General features: G+C 43.7%; 1 protein-coding gene and 1 long non-coding RNA gene across 10 annotated transcripts in view; one reads left to right on the top strand and one right to left on the bottom strand.

The window, feature by feature from the left end:
- The window catches only part of LOC130362588 (uncharacterized), a 47,910-nt gene extending 24,093 nt beyond the window's left edge, over window positions 1-23,817 (bottom strand). Inside the window, exon 1 of the long non-coding RNA XR_008891480.1 lies at window positions 23,369-23,817. This is a non-coding gene — a long non-coding RNA (uncharacterized LOC130362588). The remainder of the gene's footprint in view (window positions 1-23,368) is intronic.
- The window catches only part of PLEKHG1 (pleckstrin homology and RhoGEF domain containing G1), a 247,112-nt gene that overhangs the window by 129,283 nt on the left and 91,960 nt on the right, over window positions 1-25,869 (top strand). The window contains exon 2 of one of the 9 annotated variants that reach the window (XM_056567343.1): window positions 7,286-7,365. The exons of 7 other annotated variants lie outside the window; for them this stretch is intronic. The gene's annotated coding sequence lies outside the window, so the exon portion shown is untranslated. Of the gene's footprint in view, window positions 1-7,285; window positions 7,366-24,012; window positions 24,032-25,869 lie in introns of those variants that run through there. One more of the 9 variants, XM_056567345.1, reaches the window with a different exon arrangement.

The raw sequence follows: 25,869 nt of genomic DNA on the forward strand, positions 1-25,869 counted from the left end.
AGATCTATTCTTATATTTATACATTTGATCCTGTTATGAATTCACCATAATGTCTTCTGATTACTGCAGGCAAGATCCAAGTATCTTCCTCTGACACACGACACAGCATAAAACCAGAGAGGAAAGGGTTACAGAGTAGAGAGTACTGATTGGCTGACTGCACAGGCTTGCTCCTGTGAGGGTGACAGACTGACACGCCCCCTCCAGCCTGCACAATGAAAAAGCTAATGCTGAATTACCAAGAGTTTCCGCTGGCAATGGTTCCTGTTCTGAGCTTGTCATGAGTAGGGCATGAAGGGCAGTAGCATCAATATCAGATACTGTTGTCACTATTGATATGTTCATATTATGTGATAATATTATGTGGTAGAAATATTTTAGACTCCTGGAAGGAAGAGATCTGCTTTCTGGACAGAGCTGCTCAGCTCTTCAGCCGCAGAGCCCTGCAAATCGATTCCTCAATCGGAGGTTTGTCATTTAACCATGGTGCCCCATTTTTATTTCTGCATACACACAATAGATCCATTCTGTATTTAAGTGACTAATATCACAATACATCTTTACATTATCAGACATTAAATAAATAAGTTATCACCAGTTACTGATGCAAATGAATATCTGCCGCTTTGATAAAGGTACATTTGTTAGCTTTGTAATGATTTACAAACACATCAATTGATTTAGTGTGCCATTAGTTTTATAGTTATAATAAATCCTTAAGATGTTTTTCCTTTATGGTCAAAGTTAAAAAGATAAGAGTATTTGTAGAGACAAGTTTGATCTCATTGAAGAGATAAAGGGTTTTATGCTACAGTAGTCATTACAGGCAATGTCTGAAAAATGCTGACATCCATATATTCAAAAGAGAGTTTAATGTTTTCAAATCAACTGGTGCCAGAAAGTTAAACAGATTTGTACATTTCTTCTATTAAAAAATCTTAATCCTTCCGGTACTTTATGGTTACTGGATGCTTCAGAGGAAGTTGTGTAGTTCTTTCCAGTCTGACCACAGTGTTCTCTGCTGACACCTTTGTCCTTGTCAGGAACTGTCCAGAGGAGAAGCAAATCCACATAGCAAACCTCTCCTACTCTGGATAGTTCCTGACACGGACAAAGGTGTCAGCAGAAAGCACCGTGGTCAGACTGGAAAGAACTACACAACTTCCTCTGGAGCATACAGCAGCTGATAGGGTTAAGATTTTTAAATAAAAGTAATTTACAAATCTGTTTTACTTTCTGGCACCAGCTGATTTGAAAATTATTGTTTTCCACTTGAGCACCCCTTTAGGATGGTTTTGGCTATAAGGCTGGGTTCACACACAGTATTTGATCAGTATTTTTAGCCAAAACCAAGAGTGGAATAGTTACAGAGCAATATTTTAACAAAAAATGTTTTGCCTTTTTCTATGTTTTGGCCCTACCACTAATACTGTGTCTGAAGGTGCAAATCTCAGTCAGGTGAAAACCTTCAATATGATTACATTGGTATTAACATAGGTAGGGGCTTGACAAAGAACCATTATATATTTTCATAAACAATAAATAGAAAATTTAAAGATGTTGTCTCACAAAAAGAGTAATGTTTACATTATAAAGGGATCTCCCACTTGGGATCGGCCTCTATGAGCCACATTGGAGAGCCAACTACAAACAGTAGAATATTTGAGCCATTTGAAAGGTTGGTATGTATTACTGTATTTGAGGTGTACCTCCAAAGTTCAGCTAGGGCATGAATCAGCACAGTCTATGCTGGGAAGTATAGTTTCCAAGGCAACCGTACAATGCCTAGCGAGTTCTGTGTATTAGCCCATTTGTAATTAATAGATCTCACGCACAGAACTTACTGGGTATCACATGGTTGCCTCAGCAACTGTACCGACCAGTATGACTGGTGTCCCTCCATGCCTGATTTGAAGAACGAATGGGAGATCAACTTTGGAGGTATGCTTCAATACAAATATTGCTGTACATGTCAAATATTCACTGCAGTGGAAATGTATAGCCAATAGAAACCCTCACCCCAACTCCAACAAAATCAGTGTATTGCTGGGTACAGTGGGGCAAAAAAGTATTTAGTCAGCCACCAATGGTGCAATTCTCCCACTTAAAAAGATGAGAGAAGCCTGTAATTTTCATCATAGGTATACCTCAACTATGAGAGATATAAAAAAAAAAATCCATAAAATCACATTGTCTGATTTTTAAAGAATTTAATTGCGCCCCCTTCCCATAGACTTTCGTTGAGGGGGCGTGACGTCACGAGGGGGCAGGCGTGACGTCACGAGGGGCGGCCCTGAACACGGAAGCCCGCATGCAGTGTTCGGAACAATAAACATCCGGACGCTGGGGAGCGGAGCTTCCAAAGCAGGGCAACGGAGTACTCCTTTAAGAACCTTATTAAGAAATTGTGGCTAGAGTATGAATACTATGCCGAGAAGGTGCTAAAGCTGTTGCCCGTGACAACCAATCTGCTTTTTTCTCTTGCAGCTAATGAACAAATAGTGATCTATGTGTTGCTATGGGCAACATGATAATATTGTCCTAGTTTTCATAAATTATACAACTAAGTAGGAGACCTATCACTTTAAGCACGACCTTGTATACTCCGCTGCAGTGACTGCTGACTTTTCTGTGCTCACATGATCAATAATGAGATGTGCCATGCCAAGCCGTATCTTGTAACAAACTATTTTTGTTTTCTTCTACAATGCATAAAGTGGCAATGACAGGCGCCTGCAATTATACTGTAAGCCTCCCACTGTGCACACTCATTGCCTGCCCTGTCTCCCTGAATAGATGGAGTCGCTGGAGCCTAAGACACAATTACTTCAGATCTTACTCAAGCAGAGTGCCATTACAGGAAATGTCATTAACTAAGTAGAGCATTTCATTATATTAACGAATAAGAGAGACGCTGGAAGGCACGGTGCTGCTGGCTTCTCCGTGTTGTTCACCTCACTTCATTCACTGATGACTATCTCAAAGTCACTAAGTGCATATGTAGTAATATCACTGCATGAAATACAGGGTGGTGCAAAAATCAAAAGTACATTTTTGTAGTTAAAGTAACATCAATGGTAAATGGCCAGTGACTGAAAATCAAAGCTAAATTGGCTTAGTTGCCCATAGCAACTAACCACAGCTTAGCTTTAATTTTCAAGAGCCAAATGTCCTTACACAGTGAGACATAAGATGGGTCTTTTTGTTTGTTAGAAATTGCAAAGTAAACATGTTCTGTGCAATCCGCAGGCGCAAAGTCTATAATCTCTTTCTTTTAGCAGAGGATGCTGTCTCTGGTCATGCTTAGGTGGACATGGTAAATGGCATACCACCATTTAAAGGGAGACTTCAGATGGAAAAAAAATGTTACCAGAAAGTTAAACAGACTTGTAAATTACTTCTATTTAAAAATCTTAATCCTTCCAGTACTTATCATCTGCTGTATACTACAGAGGAAGTTGTGGGGTTCTTTCCCCTATGACCATAGTGCTCTCTGATGCCCCCTCTGTCCATGTTAAAAACTGTCCAGAGCATAAGCAAATCCCCATAGCAAACCTCTTGTTCTGGACAGTTCCTGACACGGAAAGGGATGTCAGCATAGAGCACCATGGTCATACTGAAAAGACTTACACAATTTCCTGTGAAGCATACAACAGTACTGGAAGGCTTAAATGGGCATTGTCAGATGCAAAAACTTTTTATATGTTGTACATCTTGGCAAAATATTAACCTTTCTAATATACTTCATAAGAAAATTTGATTTCCTTTTTATAGAAATCATGGCTATAAAATCATGGCTTTGTCCAAGCTGGAGCACAGGCATGGACAAAGTCCAGTAAGTGAGGGTGGGCTAGCACTCCTCTGTGCTCTCTCCTGTCTGATAGGACTCCTCTGTGCTCTCTCCTGTCTGATAGTATTCCTCTGTGCTCTCTCCTGTCTGATAGTACTCCTCTGTGCTCTCTCCTGTCTGATAGGACTCCTCTGTGCTCTCTCCTGTCTGATAGTATTCCTCTGTGCTCTCTCCTGTCTGATAGGACTCCTCTGTGCTCTCTCCTGTCTGATAGTACTCCTCTGTGCTCTCTCCTGTCTGATAGCACTCCTCTGTGCTCTCTCCTGTCTGATAGGACTCCTCTGTGCTCTCTCCTGTCTGATAGTACTCCTCTGTGCTCTCTCCTGTTTGATAGGACTCCTCTGTGCTCTCTCCTGTCTGATAGGACTCCTCTGTGCTCTCTCCTGTCTGATAGCACTCCTCTGTGCGCTCTCCTGTCTGATAGTACTCCTCTGTTCTCCCTTCTGTCTGATAGTACTCCTCTGTGCTCTCCCCTGTCTGATAGTACTCCTCTGTGCTCTCTCCTGTCTGATAGGACTCCTCTGTGCTCTTTCCTGTCTGATAGTACTCCTCTGTGCTCTCTCCTGTCTGATAGGACTTCTCTGTGCTCTCTCCTGTCTTATAGTACTCCTCTGTGCTCTCTCCTGTTTGATAGGACTCCTCTGTGCTCTCTCCTGTCTGATAGGACTCCTCTGTGCTCTCTCCTGTCTGATAGCACTCCTCTGTGTGCTCTCCTGTCTGATAGTACCCCTCTGTTCGCCCTTCTGTCTGATAGTACTCCTCTGTGCTCTCCCCTGTCTGATAGTACTCCTCTGTGCTCTCTCCTGTCTGATAGGACTCCTCTGTGCTCTCTCCTGTCTGATAGGACTCCTCTGTGCTCTCTCCTGTCTGATAGCACTCCTCTGTGCACTCTCTTGTCTAATAGTACTGTGCTCTCTCCTGTCTGATAGGACTCCTCTGTGCTCTCTTCTGTCTGATAGTACTCCTCTGTGCTCTCTTCTGTCTGATAGTACTCCTCTGTGCTCACCCCTGTCTGATAGTACTCCTCTGTGCTCTCTCCTGTCTGATAGGACTCCTCTGTGCTCTCTCCTGTCTGATAGGATTCCTCTGTGCTCTCTCCTGTCTGATAGCACTTCTCTGTGCACTCTCTTTTCTGATAGTACTGTGATCTCTCCTCTCTGAAAGTACTCCTCTGTGCTCTCTCCTGTCTGATAGGACTCCTCTGTGCTCTCTCCTGTCTGATAGCACTCCTCTGTGCTCTCTCCTGTCTGATAGTACTCCTCTGTGCTCTTTCCTGTCTGATAGCACTCCTTTGTGCACTCTCTTGTTTGATAGTACTGTGCTCTCTCCTGTCTGATAGGACTCCTCTGTGCTCTCTCCTGTCTGATAGCACTCCTCTGTGCTCTCTCCTGTCTGATAGCACTCCTCTGTGATCTCTCCTGTCTGAAAGTACTCCTCTGTGCTCTCTCCTGTCTGATAGTACTCCTCTGTGCTTTCTCCTGTCTGATATGACTCCTTTGTGCTCTCTCCTATCTGATAGCATTCATCTGTACTCTCTCTTGTCTGATAGGACTCCTCTGTGCTCTCTCCTGTCTGATAGCACTCCTCTGTGCTCTCTTCTGTCTGATAGTACACCTCTGTGCTCTCTCCTGTCTGATAGTACTCCTCTGTGCTCTCTCCTGTCTGATAGGACTCCTCTGTACTCTATCCTGTCTGATAGTACTCCTATGTGCTTTCTCCTGTCTGAAAGTACTCTTCTGTGCTCACTCCTGTCTGATAGGACTCCTCTGTGCTCTCTCCTGTCTGATAGGACTCCTCTGTACTCTCTCCTGTCTGATAGTACTCCTCTGTGCTCTCTCCTGTCTCATAGTACTCCTCTGTGCTCTCTCCTGTCTGACAGCACTCCTCTGTGCTCTCTCCTGTCTATAGGACTCCTCTGTGCTATCTCCTGTCCTATCAAACACACAGAGGAGTGCTAGCCCACCCTCACTTACAGGCCATGATTTCTATAAAAAGGAAATAACATTTTCTTATGAAGGATATTAGAAAGGTTAATGTTTTGCCAAGATGCACAGCATCTAAAAAGTGTTTGTATCAGACGGTGCCCATTTAAGTAATTTACAAATCTGTTCAACTTTATGGCAACAGTTGATCTGAAAACATTGTTTTTCCTCTGGAGTACCCCTTTAAGACATAACCCCTATGCACAGTATAAGGAAAAAGTGTATGATTATGAGGGGTCCAACTGCTGTGACTCTCTGCAATCTCAAGAATGGAGTCCTAATAATTGCAGCTCCATTACAATGGGAGACTCAGGACACTGATCTTAAGATGGCAGGGGGTTCAGCTGCCAGGTAGTTCTTATGGCAGGAAACCAAGTTTATACAAGTAATAAAATGCATTCTTGTATTTAATTTGCAAGCTCCTATGTGAATGGAGGAGCAGTTCGCACACATCAAATAGGAAACTTAGAACCCTGTTCCAGAGATTGCAGGGGTCCAACTACTGGATAGTTCTAATGGTTGGACAATTACTTTAAGGCAAATAACTAAATACATTCTAGCATTTAATTTGCATGTATGGTTACAGCCTTGTGTTTGCTCCGCTGTGTGTATTTACATTGCACCTAACAGATCAGCTGTTAGAGTCATCCATTTGTACAATTGTTTGCCTTCTGTTGATTTAGGCCAATTGCCTTGCTGCCAAAAGGGTGTGAAGTTCTGCACATTTTTTTAGGTAGTCTTTCCCATGATAATAAATTCACATGAATTAATTTTAGCATTTCAGGTGTCTTTGTATGTAAGCATGATAAGATCTTGGCTTTCTTTTATCTGTAGTGTTGTATTTTTGTTATACTTTACCTGTAGCAATGTAGTGATGCTTTTCACTGACATAAATGTTTCTTGTCACGCTGTTTGCTGTTTTAGTAGTTTTAGCTCTTTTAGTCAAGATGTTTCTATAGTACAGTTAAGTATAATTATAAGAATGACATAAAAAAAAAACTTAACTTTTATTGAAAATAAAATGTATGCAAGACTCAATGTTTACAGTATATTCATGGTAGAGATAATAACAGAGCACTCAGCCCAAATTTCTTGAAACTAGTGGGTACTTCTTTATTCATTCATTCTTCTTTCATGGCAAGGGGGGTTTTCAGTAAATCACAGGGGGTAACGGTCCGTATCGCACGGCTTGCGCTTCATCAGGCTCCAGAGCTCTCTGGGGCCTGATGAAGCGCAAGCCGCGCAATTCTCTACCTTGAATATATTCTACAAGTTGTTGTTCAGACAAGTAGCATCACCTAATGAAGTGGAGTACAGCACGATACGGCAATGAATCTTTGTGTTTTTTCTACACATCCACAGCGATTTTTATATCTGCGGGTTATTGTGTCGGGAATGTGTTTTTCTCTACGTGGATTGTCAATGTTTACAGGGTTCACCTTTCTTTTCCTAGACTTCAGTTAACCCTGGCATGCTGGATATCAACTTCTAGGCTAAATCCTGACTGAAGACAACCCATTCTTGTCTTATACTGTAAGAGCTTGTTGTTTATCTGTGTTTTTGTCTGGCCATCCACTTTTTGAGGTTTGACCACAGGTTCTCAGCGGGATGAGATATAGAGAGTTTCTAGGCCATGGACCCAACTTTTCAATATTTTGTTCACCAAGACACTTAGTTACCACTTTTGCCTTGTGATGTTTATTCATGGCAGTGTTTATAAGCAAAATTGAGAGTGAGCCCACTCCTTTGAATATAAAGCAACTCCACACATGAATGTGTGGTGTCTGGGGTGTTGCAACGGTGTAGCAGGGTCTAGTGGTATTAACCCTGTGGGGCAGGTGTTATTAATCCCTGATTTGTCGTGACGCCAGGGTGCGGTTGTTTTCTGTAGCAGGCCCTGCAGACAACAGGCCCAAAAGCGGCAGTAAAATAAAGAATGTCCACAGCAGGAATTATGAGATTAACTGGGACTTTTACTTAAACTTCTTATAGAACAGTCTTTACGATTATGCAGTTTCTCTAGAGGGAACTGGGATGCAGGACACCTCACAGGCTTGCTGGGACCTGTAGTATTGAGATTTATGCAGGCCACTGTGCTACTAATTATATGCTTGAGTTGAATAGTAGTCCCTAGGATTTGTAGATAGCTTGGTAACTCACGTTTTTAGTGGCTGCAGTTCCTTAGGCTTTGGCCTAGTTTAGATTAATTTTGTATATTCTGAGATTGTGCATACTTGGTAGTCAGGAACAAGAGACTGAATGTAGAGACTACAGCCCCTTATATACTTGGTGGGCTGGACTAATCCCATTGGTTGCCAAGCCTGTAGGTCCTGTACCCAGGGAACTCTGGGTACATCACATGACAGTATCACATGACCCAGGAAGGTCCTATATGTTATACCTTTGTACAATCATTATACATACTGAACACTATAAATACACTTACAATGAATCTATATAAGGTGAGCAAGGAGTGAGCCCTGCAGGAAAGCCCAATGGACTGCAGGGACTCTTTCTGAGGGGACTTAAGACAGGAACAGGACAAGGTCCTGTACCATGACACCACAAATGGTCTAAGGATGCTTTGCTGTTGACATTACACATGTCTCATCTTTTCTTGTCCAGATAATCATTCTTACAGGCCAACCTCCACAATCCTTTGCTGTGTGCAGATACACTGACACTTGCCTACTGCCATTCCTGAGCAAGCTTTTGCAGTGGTATTGGACCAATCTTCTAGCTCAATTCTCTTTAGGAGATGGTCCTGGCACTTGCTGATATCTAAACATCCTTCAAGAGCAACTCATTTATTAGAAAAGTCTGGCTCCATCATGGTGTCTGTATTTTAGCAGGAAAAATAGCACTGCATGTTTTTTTTATTTTTTTTATTTTTTTATTTGATAGATGGTTCCAAACTGAGAATCCATTATAGATGTCAACTGCACCATTTTAATTTGCAGAAATTGTGCAATCACAACCCCCATTCTAGTCAGCAGTAGGGATCTGCAGGCAACCATACATTTTACACCTATCTTGTGGGTAGGTGAAAACTATTCTTAGTGGGAAAATACCTCCATATAAGACATTTAGGCTAGATGAAATATACAGCATTAAAGAGGTTCTCCGGTGGAAAACAAATATCTTCAAATCTTAAGCCTTCCAGTACTTATTAGCTGCTGTATACTACAGAGATAGTTGTGTAGTTCTTTGCAGTCTGACCACAGCGCTCTCTGCGGACACCTTATACACCCTAAAAATGTAGACGAGAAAGAGGTATATACTGTTCTCTAGTGTAGTCCGTATGTCAATTATTTATGTATATATATATATACATATATATATATACATACATACACACACATACATACATCTAGCAATGATGTCAACTTAAGGTAAACAGAGCTAACAAAGAAAAAGAAAGGGTGTAGTCATGTTAAACAAGAAATCAAGAAATACAGGTCTTGGACAGATAATATAGTGACCTACAAAAGCTTATAATATTAGACGGAACTCAGAAATTAGTAAAATAATATGCGTTTAGCTATTAAAACTGGTTATCCGTAGAGAGATACTTATGGGGATGATCACCAAGGCTAAGAGGTTAGATGTATTTACTTTACTAGACCTAGTTCTCTCTAGTATTAGGGAGATATATTCTCTCTTCTGTATTTTACCACCAAAAATGGGAATGGAGCCCACTACTGGAAACAAGGGAAAACATTTGGTAACCTTTGCTTTTGGAATGCGTTCCCTATGATTCGGCCTTAGAGAAACAGTGGGGTCTTTAGTTTGGAAGGGACGTCCTTGCTTTTCTATAACACTGTAGGATCCATGGCATAAAGCATACAGCTCTCAGATTGACTGGACAGATGGCCGGTGAGCCATGGTATCGAGATTAATATACCCCTTTAGGGCTTGTTCACATGGGCTTATTACCTATGGAATGTCCGCAACATATTTGCTGCTGAAAGTATTTTGCTACCATTGACTTCAATGGGTCCAAAGGCACATCTGCAAATCTGCCTCTACTGCGGATTTTGTGCTGACCCATTGATGTCGATGGTAGCAAAATCCACAGCGTATTTTCCGCAGCAAATACACTGCAAAAATTCTGCAGATAATCCGCCCGTGTGAACAGACCCTTCAAGCTTAAAGGAGAACTACGGGATTGAAAAATGTATCACTATCCTAAGGATAGGGGATAAGTTTCAGATCGCAGGGGGTCCGACCGCTGGGGCCCCCCGCAATCTCCTGTACGGGGCCCCGGCTCTCCGGTTAGAGAGGGCATGTTGACCACCGCACGAAGCAGCGGCCGACATGCCCCCTCCATACACTGCAATGGGAGAGCCGGAAATTGCCGAAGGCAGCGCTTCGGCTCTCCCATAGCAGTAAATGGAGGGCGCGTGTCAGCCGCCGCCTCATGCAGTGGTCGACACGCGCTCTCTATGCAGAGAGCCGCAGCCCCGTATGGGAGATCGTGGGGGGCCCCAGCGGTCGGACCCCCCGCGATGTGAAACTTATCCCCTATCCTTAGGATAGGGGATAACATTTTCAATCCCGTAGTTCTCCTTTAATTCATCCACAAAATCCCTCACTCATCAAACTAACAGAAGCTCTAGGTCTATTAGAATATTTGTTCTCATTGGGCTTTGTTTACATCTCAATAAAAGCCTATGGGGGAGATTCATCAAAACCTGTCTAGAGAAAGAATGGTGCAATTGCCCATACAACCAGATTGCTTCTTTCCTTTTTTTTCCCAGGCCTCTTTAAAAATGAAAGAAGCAATCTGATTGGTTGCTATAGGCAACTGCACCATTCTTCCTCTGCACAGGTTTTGATAAATCTCCCCCGATATTATCTAAACACCAGTAAAGGCTCCAAGCATATATATCAAATTTTTACTTATGGCTCCTTTCATCCAGTTCTGGCCAAAAGAGTGTCCCTTTGGCCTTTATTGGCCTGGCATAACTTTTTTTTTGCATTATGGAAGAGAGTAGTGGAATACCTAAGGACAGTGGTCTCCAAAAAGTAGACCATCAGATGTTGCAAAACTACAACTTCCAGCATGCCCGTACAGCCAACGGCTGTCCGGGCACGCTGAAAGTTTTAGTATTGCAATGCCTGAAGGTCCATAGTTTGGAGACCTCTGCCATAGGACATCATAGTAAAATAGGGGAATATTAGCATTGTATCCCATAGTGTGATACGGTGAAGCCTTCACTCGGAGGCATACGTCAGGAGATCCCCAAAAAGCTTCAGTATACAGTATGCTCATAATGTGAACAGAGCCTTCTATATATGAATCACAAGCAAAATAAGCTCTACGTGGCCTGGGCTTAATAGAATCAGGTGACTAGTAGGGTGACAGGATATTAAAGACTAGGCCACAGCAAGGTTTATAGTGATGTAAATAGTGATAGAGCCAATAGATGACGCGTTCATGAGATTTAGTCATTGTGGACAAAATGCCTCTTTGACATAGTTACATCAAAGGATTGTGCGATACTAAGGAAATAATGGTATTGACAAGTAGATTAGAACGTTCATTCTACTTAACGAAAGTGACTTGGGTCCTTTAAGGCTATGTTCACACGATGGAATTTCCATGCGAAATTCCGCATTAGAATTCCACACGGAGATTTCACAGCAGCAGAGTTCCATTGGTATCAATGCAATACTGCTGTGCTGTTCATATAGCAAAATTTTTCCGTGCCAGAAATTCAAATTCCAGTGTTCGCTGAAAGAATAGGCATGTCTATTCTTTCTTTGGACTCCACTCGGAAATTCATTGCTGTCTATGAGGCTCATTTCCGAGCAGTCCTAGCGCCGGAATGTTCTGTCAGTGCGCCGTATGTCTGCAGACATACCCCTGTGTGAACATAGCCTTAGTGCTTGTCTCATTAAAGGGGTAATCTGGTGGAAAAGAAATGTTTTCAAATTAACTGGTGCCAGAAAGTTAAACAGATTTGTAAATTACTTCTATTTAAAAATCTTAATCCTTCCAGTACTTATCAGCTGCTGTATACAGAGGAAGTTGCATAGTTCTTATCAGTTGTTACGCCGAGCGCTCCGGGTTCCCGCTCCTCCCCGGAGCGCTCGCTTCACCTCCTCCGCTGCAGCGCCCCGGTCACGTCCTCTGACCCGGGGCGCTGCGATCCTGCTGCTAGCCGGGATGCGATTCGCGATGCGGGTAGCGCCCGCTCGCGATGCGCACCCCGGCTCTCCTACCTGACTCGCTCCCCGTCTGTTCTGTCCCGGCGCGCGCGGCCCCGCTCCCTAGGGCGCGCGCGCGCCGGGTCTCTGCGATTTAAAGGGCCACTGCGCCGCTGATTGGCGCAGTGGTTCCAATTAGAGTTATCACCTGTGCACTCCCTATATTACCTCACTTCCCTTGCACTCCCTTGCCGGATCTTGTTGCCTTAGTGCCAGTGAAAGCGTTCCTTGTGTGTCCCTTGCCTGTGTTTCCAGACCTTCTGCCGTTGCCCCTGACTACGATCCTTGCTGCCTGCCCCGACCTTCTGCTACGTCCGACCTTGCTTCTGCCTACTCCCTTGTACCGCGCCTATCTTCAGCAGCCAGAGAGGTGAGCCGTTGCTAGTGGATACGACCTGGTCACTACCGCCGCAGCAAGACCATCCCGCTTTGCGGCGGGCTCTGGTGAAAACCAGTAGTGGCTTAGAACCGGTCCACTAGCACGGTCCACGCCAATCCCTCTCTGGCACAGAGGGTCCACTACCTGCCAGCCGGCATCGTGACAGTAGATCCGGCCATGGATCCCGCTGAAGTTCCTCTGCCAGTTGTCGCTGACCTCACCACGGTGGTCGCCCAGCAGTCACAACAGATTGCGCAACAAGGCCAACAGCTGTCTCAACTGACCGTTATGCTACAACAGTTGCTACCACAGCTTCAGCAGTCATCTCCTCCGCCAGCTCCTGCACCTCCTCCGCAGCGAGTGGCCGCTCCTGGGATACGCTTATCCTTGCCGGATAAGTTTGATGGGGACTCTAAGTTTTGCCGTGGCTTCCTTTCCCAATGTTCCCTGCATCTGGAGATGATGTCGGACCTGTTTTCCACTGAAAGGTCTAAGGTGGCGTTCGTAGTCAGTCTTCTGTCCGGAAAAGCCCTGTCATGGGCCACACCGCTCTGGGACCGCAATGACCCCGTCACTGCCTCAGTACACTCCTTCTTCTCGGAAATCCGAAGTGTCTTTGAGGAACCTGCCCGAGCCTCTTCTGCTGAGACTGCCCTGTTGAACCTGGTCCAGGGTAATTCTTCCGTTGGCGAGTATGCCGTACAATTCCGTACACTTGCTTCAGAATTGTCCTGGAATAATGAGGCCCTCTGCGCGACCTTCAAAAAAGGCCTATCCAGCAACATTAAAGATGTTCTGGCCGCACGAGAAATTCCTGCTAATCTACATGAACTTATTCACCTAGCCACTCGCATTGACATGCGTTTTTCTGAAAGGCGTCAGGAACTCCGCCAAGATATGGACTCTGTTCGCACGAGGCGTTTCGTCTCCTCGGCTCCTCTCTCCTCTGGTCCCCTGCAATCTGTTCCTGTGCCTCCCGCCGTGGAGGCTATGCAGGTCGACCGGTCTCGCCTGACACCTCAAGAGAGGACACGACGCCGTATGGAGAACCTCTGCCTGTACTGTGCTAGTACCGAACACTTCCTGAGGGATTGTCCTATCCGTCCTCCCCGCCTGGAAAGACGTACGCTGACTCCGCACAAAAGTGAGACAGTCCTTGATGTCTACTCTGCTTCTCCACGTCTTACTGTGCCTGTGCGGATGTCTGCTTCTGCCTTCTCCTTCTCTACAGTGGCCTTCTTGGACTCTGGTTCTGCAGGAAATTTTATTTTGGCCTCTCTCGTCAACAGGTTCAACATCCCAGTGACCAGTCTCGCCAGACCCCTCTACATCAATTGTGTAAATAATGAAAGATTGGACTGTACCATACGTTTCCGCACGGAGCCCCTTCTTATGAGCATCGGAGCTCATCATGAGAGGATTGAACTTTTGGTCCTCCCCAATTGCACCTCGGAGATTCTCCTTGGACTTCCCTGGCTTCAACTTCATTCCCCAACCCTGGATTGGTCCACTGGGGAGATCAAGAGTTGGGGGTCCTCTTGTTCCAAGAACTGTCTAAAACCGGTTCCCAGTAACCCTTGCCGTAACTCTGTGGTTCCTCCAGTAACCGGTCTCCCCAAGGCCTATATGGACTTCGCGGATGTTTTCTGCAAAAAACAAGCTGAGACTCTACCTCCTCACAGGCCTTATGATTGCCCTATCGACCTCCTCCCGGGTACTACTCCACCCCGGGGCAGAATTTATCCTCTCTCTGCCCCAGAGACTCTTGCCATGTCCGAATACGTCCAGGAGAATCTAAAAAGGGGCTTTATCCGTAAATCCTCCTCTCCTGCCGGAGCCGGATTTTTCTTTGTCTCCAAAAAAGATGGCTCCCTACGTCCTTGCATTGACTACCGCGGTCTTAATAAAATCACGGTTAAGAACCGCTACCCCTTACCCCTCATCTCTGAACTCTTTGATCGCCTCCAAGGTGCCCACATCTTCACTAAATTGGACTTAAGAGGCGCCTATAACCTCATCCGCATCAGAGAGGGGGACGAGTGGAAAACGGCATTTAACACCAGAGATGGACACTTTGAGTATCTGGTCATGCCCTTTGGACTGTGCAATGCCCCTGCCGTCTTCCAAGACTTTGTCAATGAAATTTTTTGTGATCTATTATACTCCTGTGTTGTGGTATATCTGGACGATATCCTAATTTTTTCTGCCAATCTAGAGGAACACCGCCGGCATGTCCGTATGGTTCTTCAGAGACTTCGTGACAACCAACTCTATGCCAAAATTGAGAAATGTCTGTTTGAATGCCAATCTCTTCCTTTTCTAGGATATTTGGTCTCTGGCCAGGGACTACAGATGGATCCAGACAAACTCTCTGCCGTCTTAAATTGGCCACGCCCCTCCGGACTCCGTGCTATCCAACGCTTTTTGGGGTTCGCCAATTATTACAGGCAATTTATTCCACATTTTTCTACCATTGTGGCTCCTATCGTGGCTTTAACCAAGAAAAATGCTGATCCCAAGTCCTGGCCTCCTCAAGCAGAAGACTCCTTTAAACAACTCAAGTCTGCCTTTTCTTCGGCTCCCGTGCTCTCCAGACCTGACCCTTCCAAACCCTTCCTATTGGAGGTTGATGCCTCCTCAGTAGGAGCTGGAGCTGTTCTTCTACAAAAAAATCCTTCCGGGCATGCTGTCACTTGTGGTTTTTTCTCTAGGACCTTCTCTCCAGCGGAGAGGAACTACTCCATCGGGGATCGAGAACTTCTAGCCATTAAATTAGCACTTGAGGAATGGAGGCATCTGCTGGAGGGATCAAGATTTCCTGTTATTATCTACACCGACCACAAGAACCTCTCCTACCTCCAGTCGGCCCAACGGCTGAATCCTCGCCAGGCCCGGTGGTCTCTGTTCTTTGCCCGATTTAATTTTGAGATCCACTTTCGTCCTGCCGATAAGAACATTAGAGCCGATGCTCTCTCTCGTTCCTCGGATGCCTCAGAAGTTGATCTCCCTCCGCAACACATCATTCCACCTGACTGCCTGATCTCCACTTCTCCTGCCTCCATCAGACAGACTCCTCCAGGAAAGACCTTTGTTTCTCCACGCCAACGCCTCGGAATCCTCAAATGGGGTCACTCCTCCCATCTCGCAGGTCATGCGGGCATCAAGAAATCTGTGCAACTCATCTCCCGCTTCTATTGGTGGCCAACTCTGGAGACGGATGTTGGGGACTTTGTGCGAGCCTGCACTATCTGTGCCCGGGATAAGACTCCTCGCCAGAAGCCCGCTGGTTTTCTTCATCCTCTGCCTGTCCCCGAACAGCCTTGGTCTCTGATTGGTATGGATTTTATTACTGATTTACCCCCTTCCCGTGGCAACACCGTTATTTGGGTGGTCGTTGATCGATTCTCCAAAATGGCACATTTCATTCCTCTTCCTGGTCTTCCTTCTGCGCCTCAGTTGGCTAAACAATTTTTTGTACACATTTTTCGTCTTCACGGGTTGCCTACGCAGATTGTCTCGGATAGAGGGGTCCAATTCGTGTCTAAATTCTGGAGAGCTCTCTGTAAACAACTCAAGATTAAATTAAATTTTTCCTCTGCATATCATCCCCAGTCCAATGGACAAGTAGAAAGAATTAACCAGATCCTGGGTGATTATTTGCGACATTTTGTTTCCTCCCGCCAGGATGACTGGGCAGATCTCCTTCCATGGGCCGAATTCTCGTATAACTTCAGGGTCTCTGAATCTTCCTCCAAATCCCCATTTTTCGTGGTGTACGGCCGTCACCCTCTTCCCCCCCTCCCTACCCCCTTGCCCTCTGGTCTGCCCGCTGTGGATGAAATTTCTCGTGACCTTTCCATTATATGGAGAGAGACCCAAAATTCTCTCTTACAGGCTTCTTCACGCATGAAGAGGTTCGCGGATAAGAAAAGAAGAGCTCCCCCCGTTTTTTCCCCTGGAGACAAGGTATGGCTCTCCGCTAAATATGTCCGCTTCCGTGTCCCTAGCTACAAGTTGGGACCACGCTATCTTGGTCCTTTCAAAATTCTGTGTCAAATTAATCCTGTCTCTTATAAACTTCTTCTTCCTCCTTCTCTTCGTATCCCTAATGCCTTTCACGTCTCTCTTCTCAAACCACTCATCCTCAACCGTTTTTCTCCCAAATCTGTTCCTCCCACTCCTGTTTCCGGCTCCTCGGACGTCTTCTCGGTCAAGGAGATTTTGGCTGCCAAAAAGGTCAGAGGAAAAAATTTTTTTTTAGTAGACTGGGAGGGTTGTGGTCCTGAAGAGAGATCCTGGGAACCTGAGGACAACATCCTTGACAAAAGTCTGCTCCTCAGGTTCTCAGGCTCCAAGAAGAGGGGGAGACCCAAGGGGGGGGGTACTGTTACGCCGAGCGCTCCGGGTTCCCGCTCCTCCCCGGAGCGCTCGCTTCACCTCCTCCGCTGCAGCGCCCCGGTCACGTCCTCTGACCCGGGGCGCTGCGATCCTGCTGCTAGCCGGGATGCGATTCGCGATGCGGGTAGCGCCCGCTCGCGATGCGCACCCCGGCTCTCCTACCTGACTCGCTCCCCGTCTGTTCTGTCCCGGCGCGCGCGGCCCCGCTCCCTAGGGCGCGCGCGCGCCGGGTCTCTGCGATTTAAAGGGCCACTGCGCCGCTGATTGGCGCAGTGGTTCCAATTAGAGTTATCACCTGTGCACTCCCTATATTACCTCACTTCCCTTGCACTCCCTTGCCGGATCTTGTTGCCTTAGTGCCAGTGAAAGCGTTCCTTGTGTGTCCCTTGCCTGTGTTTCCAGACCTTCTGCCGTTGCCCCTGACTACGATCCTTGCTGCCTGCCCCGACCTTCTGCTACGTCCGACCTTGCTTCTGCCTACTCCCTTGTACCGCGCCTATCTTCAGCAGCCAGAGAGGTGAGCCGTTGCTAGTGGATACGACCTGGTCACTACCGCCGCAGCAAGACCATCCCGCTTTGCGGCGGGCTCTGGTGAAAACCAGTAGTGGCTTAGAACCGGTCCACTAGCACGGTCCACGCCAATCCCTCTCTGGCACAGAGGGTCCACTACCTGCCAGCCGGCATCGTGACATCAGTCTGACCACAGTGCTCTCTGCTGACACCTCTGTCCATGTCATGAACTGTCAAGAGCAGGAGAGGTTTTCTATGGGGATTTGCTTCTAATCTGGACAGTTGCTGAAACGGGCAGAGGTGTCAGCAGAGAGCACTATGGTCAGACTGGAAAGAACTGCGCAATTTTCTCTGTAGTATACAGCAGCTGATAAGAACTGGAAGGATTAAGATTATAAAATAGAAGTCATTTACAAATTTGTATAACTTTCTGGCAGCAGTTGATTTAAAAAACATTTGTTTTCCACTTGTTTCCACCAGAGTTCCCCTTTAAGAGACTTTTTCCACCCCACATTTCCACATTTTGAAAGCCAGTTTTGTAAGCCAGGTCTGTTCTGGTGTAGAATTTTTGAGTAATTGAAGGCTGTGCAACAAATCTGCATTTTTTTTTTTTTTTTTTTTTTTAGAAAAGTCGCACGTTGTAAATCACTGACTACTGCTAAGTAAAATGCAGATTTTGTGTAAAACACCTGTTCAGTGAGAAATCGGGCATGCCGGCGTACCACTAAAAGTCCCACAAAAGGTCACAAATGTGTAATTTTTGCAACAAATTATACACAAAAACCTGTGTAAGGCTTCTTTCACACTGCCGTTGCTCCCCGTCGAGAATGGCCATCAAAGTCACTTTTGAGCTTTAACGGCAATTTTCAGGGAGCAGGGAGCAATGGCAGACAACGGGTCCTGGCGGCTCCCTTTTACTATTATGGGGGCCGCCGGGACCCCTTATGAATAGTGGGAGAAAAAGACGGCACATGCTGTAATTTTTCTCCCGCAGCACTGCCGGGCACCACCGGCAGTGTAAAAGGGGCCTAAATACCTTGATAAAAATTTCCCCCTATGTCCATATAGACCAAAACTGCAGTCAAAACTGAAACTTTAGGATTTTATAGAATATAAAAATTTAAATTAGATGAGAGCAAAAAACAGACAAGAGGTAGGAATAATTGGTGTGTAGCGCAAAGAGAACTACTGCCCACAAGTAATATCAGACAGAGTATAAATATAAACCAAAGAGCAAAAGCAAATTGAGTCATTCATAGAGATATAAAAACAATGAGTTTTTTGATATACATTAAAACCAAACACATAGAGAGGGAAACAATAAATCAAAAATATGCGTCATCGACGGACACACTGCATCGAGGATGTAAATCAAGCGGCATAGCACATACTGTTATGGTATATAAAATACATAAACATGGGCACCAGTCGACATAAAAAGGAAGTAACAATCCGGTGAGGTATAAATACATAAAGTGCAAGTTGGAATAAGGTGCTACATGTTGGTATTCACATGAAATATCCAGATAAAGTGCAGAGAGAAGTGAATAGCAATAGAATATGGCAATAGAATATAACCCACACAGGGCCGTGGTGGTTACAAAAGAGATGCAGGGAACGGGATGCCGCCACTCCAACCCACGTTTCGTCACACTGACCTTCAATTTAAATTATATGTAGATGTAAACTGTTTGAATATTAGTCAAATATATATTTTTTTTATAAACATTGTAATTTATGCAATTTGCATTGGGTTCTATACAGCCATATAAGTTTAATCTAAGAGTTACCATAACATTTCTTAGTATAGATTAAGTGATAGTATCCTGACATTTACAAGGTCAGAGAAAACTGACAGAGCATAGATAGAATTCCATGTAAGGATTAGTTCTATGGCGAGTGAATGGTCAGAAAACAGATGTTGCAGTGTGAGCTTTTTTAGCAGCCTTTGTTCTTCTTCATTATTTGCTTAATAGGAATAGTAGTTAATAAGAATAGCCTTGCGTGTGCTCTGTTACTGAAAGGTGACACGTCAGTTGCCATAAAAGTGTAAGGGTCTGGATGCTGGGATCCCCACCAATCTAAAGAACAAAGGCATCCATGTCCAGCCTTAAAAAGCCTAACTTGACCATCCTAATAGTATTCTTATATACAACACTATACATGATTTATAGTCATAATGTAGTCTCAATGAGGAGTGCTAGGAAACATATTTCCATACTCATTCTCTGTATTATTGTAGCCATGCTTTCAGACAGTGTTACTTGTGAATACACAATTTAAAGATGGGAAAGTGGGTGGTCACATTATCTTAGAGAGTATGTGACATAGAGCATGTGCTCCAAGTGCTGTCACCAAATGAAGGCCGACTCCACCGTTCACCTTTCCATACTCCAGAATGTTTATAGAAGGCTTATTCAGCTAAGTGACACAAAGCAAAACATTCTTGCAGTGTAATCGGAGGCACCATATGGTCGAAGAACAAGCTCAATGGAGCATAAGCTCCTTGTCCTGAGTCTTGCTTATAATATAACCTTGTCAGCATTAACTGTGCTGTATATTCTATTATTTGACATGAAGATAAAGCTTCACCCTGAAAGCACTTATATATATATATATATATATATATATATATTTTTTTTTTTTTTTTCTTAGATATGTATCTAGCCCATTTGTTCCAGAAGTAAATTCTGTCATTCCAATAGAAACACTACTGGAAAAAAAAAATTTTTTAATTATGTTCCAGGTCCAAATTTCAAATGGGAATGACTAGAAATAACTGGGGGAAAAGACAAACAGGTTTTGTTTTTCGTTTTTACAAAGCTGTCTTATTTTTCCCAGAAAAAAAAGGGGATAAAGAATATGAGCTATTATAATGATAAATCTGTTAATAACAAGGCATTCAAACTATATAACATTAAGACCTTCATAAAAGAAATCTGAGAATCTTTGTAGGATCTTCTTTACAAGAGTTTTTAATACAAGTAATTTACAAATCTGTATAATTTCTGTCACCAGATGATTTAAAAAACACACAAACAATAGTTTTCCACCATAGTACCCCTTTAACTTACATTTATCTATCTGATTTATATTAATGTTCTCCCCCATCACTGAAAATATTCTCCCCCATCACAGCTAATGCTCTCCCCCATCACAGATAATGTTCTCCCCCATCACACCTAATGGTCTCCCCCATCTCAGATAATGTTCTCCCCATCACACCTAATGGTCTCCCCCATCACAGATAATGTTCTCTCCCTCATCAAAGATAATGTTCTCCCCCATCACGATAATATTCTCCCCCATCACAGATAATGTTCTCTCCCTTATCAAAGATAATGGTCTCCCCCATCACAGATAATGTTCTCCCGCATCACACCTAATGGTCTCCCCAATCACAGATAATGTTCTCTCCTTCATTACAGATAATGTTCTCCCCCATCACTGATAATATTTTCCCCCATCACAGCTAATGCCCTCCCCCATCACACCTAATGTTCTCCCCCATCACACCTACTGGTCTCCCCATCACGGATAATGTTCTCCCTCATCACAGATAATGTTCTCCCCATCACCGATAATATTATCCCTATCACAGATAATGTTCTCCCCATCACAGATAATGCTCTCCCCATCACAGATAACATTCTCCCCCCAATCACAGATTATGTTCTCTCCCCATCACAGACAATGTTTTCCCCATCACAGATAATGCTCTCCCCATCACAGATAATGTTCTCCCCTATAACAGATAATGTTCTCCCCATCACAGCTAAAGCTTTCTTCCATAACAGATAATGCTCTCCCCCATCACAGATAATGTTCTCCCCATCACAACTAAAACTCTCTCCCATCACAGATAATGTTCTCCCCCATCACAGATAATGTTCTCCCCTATAACAGATAATGTTCTCCCCATCACAACTAAAACTCTCTCCCATCACAGATAATGCTCTCCCCCATCACAGATAATGCTCTCCCCCAAAATGTTCTCTCCCTCATGACAGATATTGGGGTAGATTTATCAAAACCTTTCCAGAGGAAAAGTTGCCCAGTTGCCCATAGCAACCAATCAGGTCATTTCTTTCATTTTGAACAAGGCCTCTCCAAAATGAAAGAAGCAATCTGATTGGTTGCTATGGGAAACTGGGTAACTTTTCCTTTGCACAGGTTTTTATAAATCTCCCTTAATGTCCCCCTCATCACCTATAATATTCTCCCCCCATCCCAGCTAATGCTCTACCCCATGACAGATAATGGGGGGTATGTATGAAGGATTTTACCGTTTTTTTGATTGTGATTTGTCACAAATTTCCTTTTATGTCACTTTTTGCGACAAACAATTGCGCCAAATGGTTTAGAACAAAATCACTGATTTCACTTTGTTAGTCGTGATTTCAGTTACAATCATTCTTTGGTCTGGAATTCATTAATTGCGACTTTTCGATTTGGCACAAGTTTAGGTGCAAATACCTTCATTTAGGCGCAAATCTACACCATGAATAAAGTGACAGAGAAAATAGCTACAACAATAGAATGTCCCAAACTCAGATTTACTGCCTGGAATTCTGGGGTTGTGCCAAAATTACAAACTTGCGTACGACAATTGATAATTTTGGCGCAAATATGCTCCATTTGACGCAAAAAAACATACATAAAATCACACATTGCTACACCATTATTGATACATACCCCCCAATGTTCTCCCCATCACAGACAATGTTTTCCCCCATCACAGATAATGTTCTCCCCCATCACAGACACTGTTTGGCTATTTTTTTTTTGAGTCTGGCTGACTAATAAATTAGTTTTATTTTCCTGCTCTTAGAAAAATGGTAAGACCAACATCCAGTATTGAAAATTTGTGAAACTACTCACTTCCCCTGACCCCCCCCCGAAAATGTTAAATAGTTGTTTTAGGGCAAAAAACAGGTTAAGGGTGTATTTACATGTACAGTATCCTGCAGCTAAGGATTTGAAGCTGCAGATTTCAATGTAAACTAAATGACGGAACACAGCTTCAAATCTGCAGCTTTAAATCCTGCGCATGAAATATGCGAAGGATACTGTATATGTGAATACACTCTAAACAGTTATAGGTTGAACTTGATGGACTCTGGTCTTTTTTCAACCTTATGAACTATGTTACTATGTTACCTTAACTGTATGCAACAACATTTTTGGATATTTTTCTCAATAAAACAGTTTCGAAACTTGAGTGGAGGTCCATGGCTGTTTGCAACCATGAAGCTAATATACTATGCAGATGACACGTTGCCCATAGCAACCAATCAGATCACTTCTTTCATTTCTCAGAGGCCTTTTTAACCCCTTAAGGACCAAGCCAATTTTATTTTTGCTTTTTCGTTTTTTCCTCCTCGCCTTCTAAAATCCATAACTTTTATATTTCCATCTACAGACCAATATAAGGGCTTGTTTTTTGCTTGACCAATTGTACTTTGTAATGAAACCTTTCATTTTACCATAAAATGTACGGCGAACCCCCCAAAAAAATTTTTAGAGAGGAAATTGAAATGAAAAACACAATTTTGCACATTTTGGAGGGTTTCTTTTTCACACTGTACACTTTACGGTAAAAATGACAGGTGTTCTTTATTCTGTGGGTCAATACGATTAAAATCATACCATGGCTAGATACTTTTATATTTTTGTACCGCTTTAAAAAAATCAAAAACTTTTTGTACAAAATCAGTAATCTAAAATTGCCCTATTTTGACCACCTATAACTTTTTAGTTTTTCTGTATATAGGGCGGTATATAAAACTTTTTGATCATTTTTAGGAATAAAATGTGACTAAAAAGCAGCATTTTTGGACTGTTTTTATTTTTTACCTTTACGCCGTTCACCGTACGGGATCATTAACATCGTATGTTGATAGTTCGGACATTTATGCACGTGGCGATACCAAATATTTTTATTACAAATAAGTGAAAAATTAACCTACCACCTACTTATATATAAAATAGGTACATCCAACTCGTTTACACTTTTTTAGCCATTATTTTACTTACTCATTACTTGACCCTGATTTCCTTGTTTTCTTCCTTATGGTCAGTTGATCTTCTCCGAATAATGACTTACTTAAAGGGAAAGTGTCCTTCCCTTATCCTCTTGTGCCAAGTACAAAGGAAAACATTCCCTGCGACTAATCAGCCTGGCTTGGATTACACAGGGAAACATCCTGCTGACAATTTGATGCCAACATCCTAAATACTGTACAGAAATAAGAGCAGCCTCAAAAAGAAATATAAATTAATATATTTCTATGGTAGAAACGACAAAGAGAACAATATCCAAACTGCGAGGTGTTAGGTTTCCATCTTTCTGTCTAATTGTAGTACCACTTAATTGCCAACAGGAAGGACATGCAAGACTTTAAGTCAGTGTTTCCACACCAGGCTGCCTCCAGCTGTTTCAAGACTTCAACTACCAGCAAGCCCGGACAGTGGGGGAGATTCATCAAAACCAGTGTAGAGGAAAAGTGGTGCAGTTGCCCATAGCAACCAATCAGATTGCTTCTTTCATTTTTAACAAGGCCTTTGAAAAATGAAAGAAGCGATCTGATTGGTTGCTATGGGCAACTGGGCAACATTTACTCTGCACAGGTATTGATAAATATCCCATAGTGTTTCCAAACCAGGGTGCCTTCAGCTGTTGCGAAACTACAACTACCAGTAAGCTCGGACAGGGTTTCCAAACCAGGGTGCCTTCAGCTGTTGTGAAACTACAACTCCCAGCATGCCCGGACAGTGTTTCCAAACCAGGGTGCCTCCAGTTGTTGCGAATCTACAACTCCCAGCATGCCCGGACAGCCTTCGGCTGTCCGGGCATGCTGGAAGTTGTAGTTTCGCAACAGCTGGAGGCACCCTGGTTGGAAATCACTGCTTTAAAGGGGTACTCCGGTGAAAACCTTTTTTCTTTTAAATCAACTGGTGGCAGAAAGTTAAACATATTTGTAAATTACTTCTATTAAAAAATCTTAATCCTTCCAGTACTTATTAGCTGCTGAATGCTCCAGAAGAAATTCCTTTCCTTTTGGAACACTGTTGACATTACGAGCACAGTGCTCTCTGCTGACATCTCTGTCCATTTTAGCAATCATGCATAGCAGATGTATGCTAAGGGCAGCATGGTGGCTCAGTGGTTAGCACTGTTGCCTTGCAGTGCTGGGGCCTTGGGTTCAAATCCCACTAAGGACAACAATAAATAAAGTGTTGTTATTATAATAACGTCAGCAGAGAGAACTGTGCTCGTGATATCATCAGAGAGCATTCCAAAAAGAAAAGAATTTCCTCTGTAGTATTCAGCAGCTAATAAGTACAGAAAGGATTAAGATTTTTTAATAGAAGTAATTTACAAATATGTTTAACTTTCTGCCACCAGTTGTTTTAAAAGAAAAAAGGTTTTCACCGGAGTACCCCTTTAAGTAGTAGCCTGATGAATGAATGCAGCTTTAAAACAGCAGGAGACATGCCCAATATGTGACAGAAAGATGAGACAGATACTTAGGATTTTTTTTTTCTTTCAAATGGGGTGTAGCAAATTGGACTGGGGTGTGACTTTTTGGTCGCAGCTGTGTGACATATTTAACATTGTCTATTAACAAAATTGTCTTGCAAAACGGGGGTCACATGTATGTCAGTTCAGAGCTGGGCCTGTCTATTGAGTTTAATAGACCTATTATAGTCTAATTCCATGTTCACACGGCGCAATTTTTGCGGAATGTCCACCCAGAAAATTTCCAGCAGACATTCTGCAAACAGGACCGCTCGCAAATGCGCTGTCTCCATAGACGGCAATGCAATTCCGAGCAGATTGCACAGAAAGAATTGACAAGTAAATTCTTTCTGTAGAGGCCAAAATTGGGATTTCCACAGCAGATGTTCCCACCACGGATATTCCACCACGTGCACAGAGCAGCAGAATCTTATTGAAAACATTAGGACTCTGCTGCATTGCAATTTCCGAGCAAAATTTTTCTGATCGTAAATTTCGCCATGTGAACATGGCCTTTGGGTATGTTTACACAGGAAACCAATCAGATCACTTCTTTCATTTTTCAGAGGTCCGTTTAAAAATTAAAGAAGCAATCTGATTGGTTGCTATGGGCAACTGGCCAACTTTTCCTCTGCACATGTTTTAATAAATCCCACAATATCCTTCCTTAAATGCTAAAATGAAGCAGGAATTAATCGGGATTGGCACTTATTAGGGTATGTTCACACTGCGGAATTCCGTGAGTGGAATTCCGCACAGTGAATGTTAACATCAGTGTAAATGGGTCTTCCCCGAGACCCCTTCACACTGCGGGATTTCAGCGGCGGACAATTCCGTCGCTGAAATTGTTCAGCTAAAGAAAGAACATGGTCATTCTTTGCGCGGAAGTTCACGAGTACTGCATAGCCATCAATGGTGACGGCGCAGTGCTGCGCGGTTCTACCACCGCCGCCGGCTGCCAGGCTGAAACTCAGCTCGCTTAATTCCGCGAGCAGAGATTCAGCGACATATCCGT

The sequence above is a fragment of the Hyla sarda genome, chromosome 3 (genome assembly GCF_029499605.1).
Source record: "Hyla sarda isolate aHylSar1 chromosome 3, aHylSar1.hap1, whole genome shotgun sequence".
NCBI lineage: Eukaryota > Metazoa > Chordata > Amphibia > Anura > Hylidae > Hyla > Hyla sarda.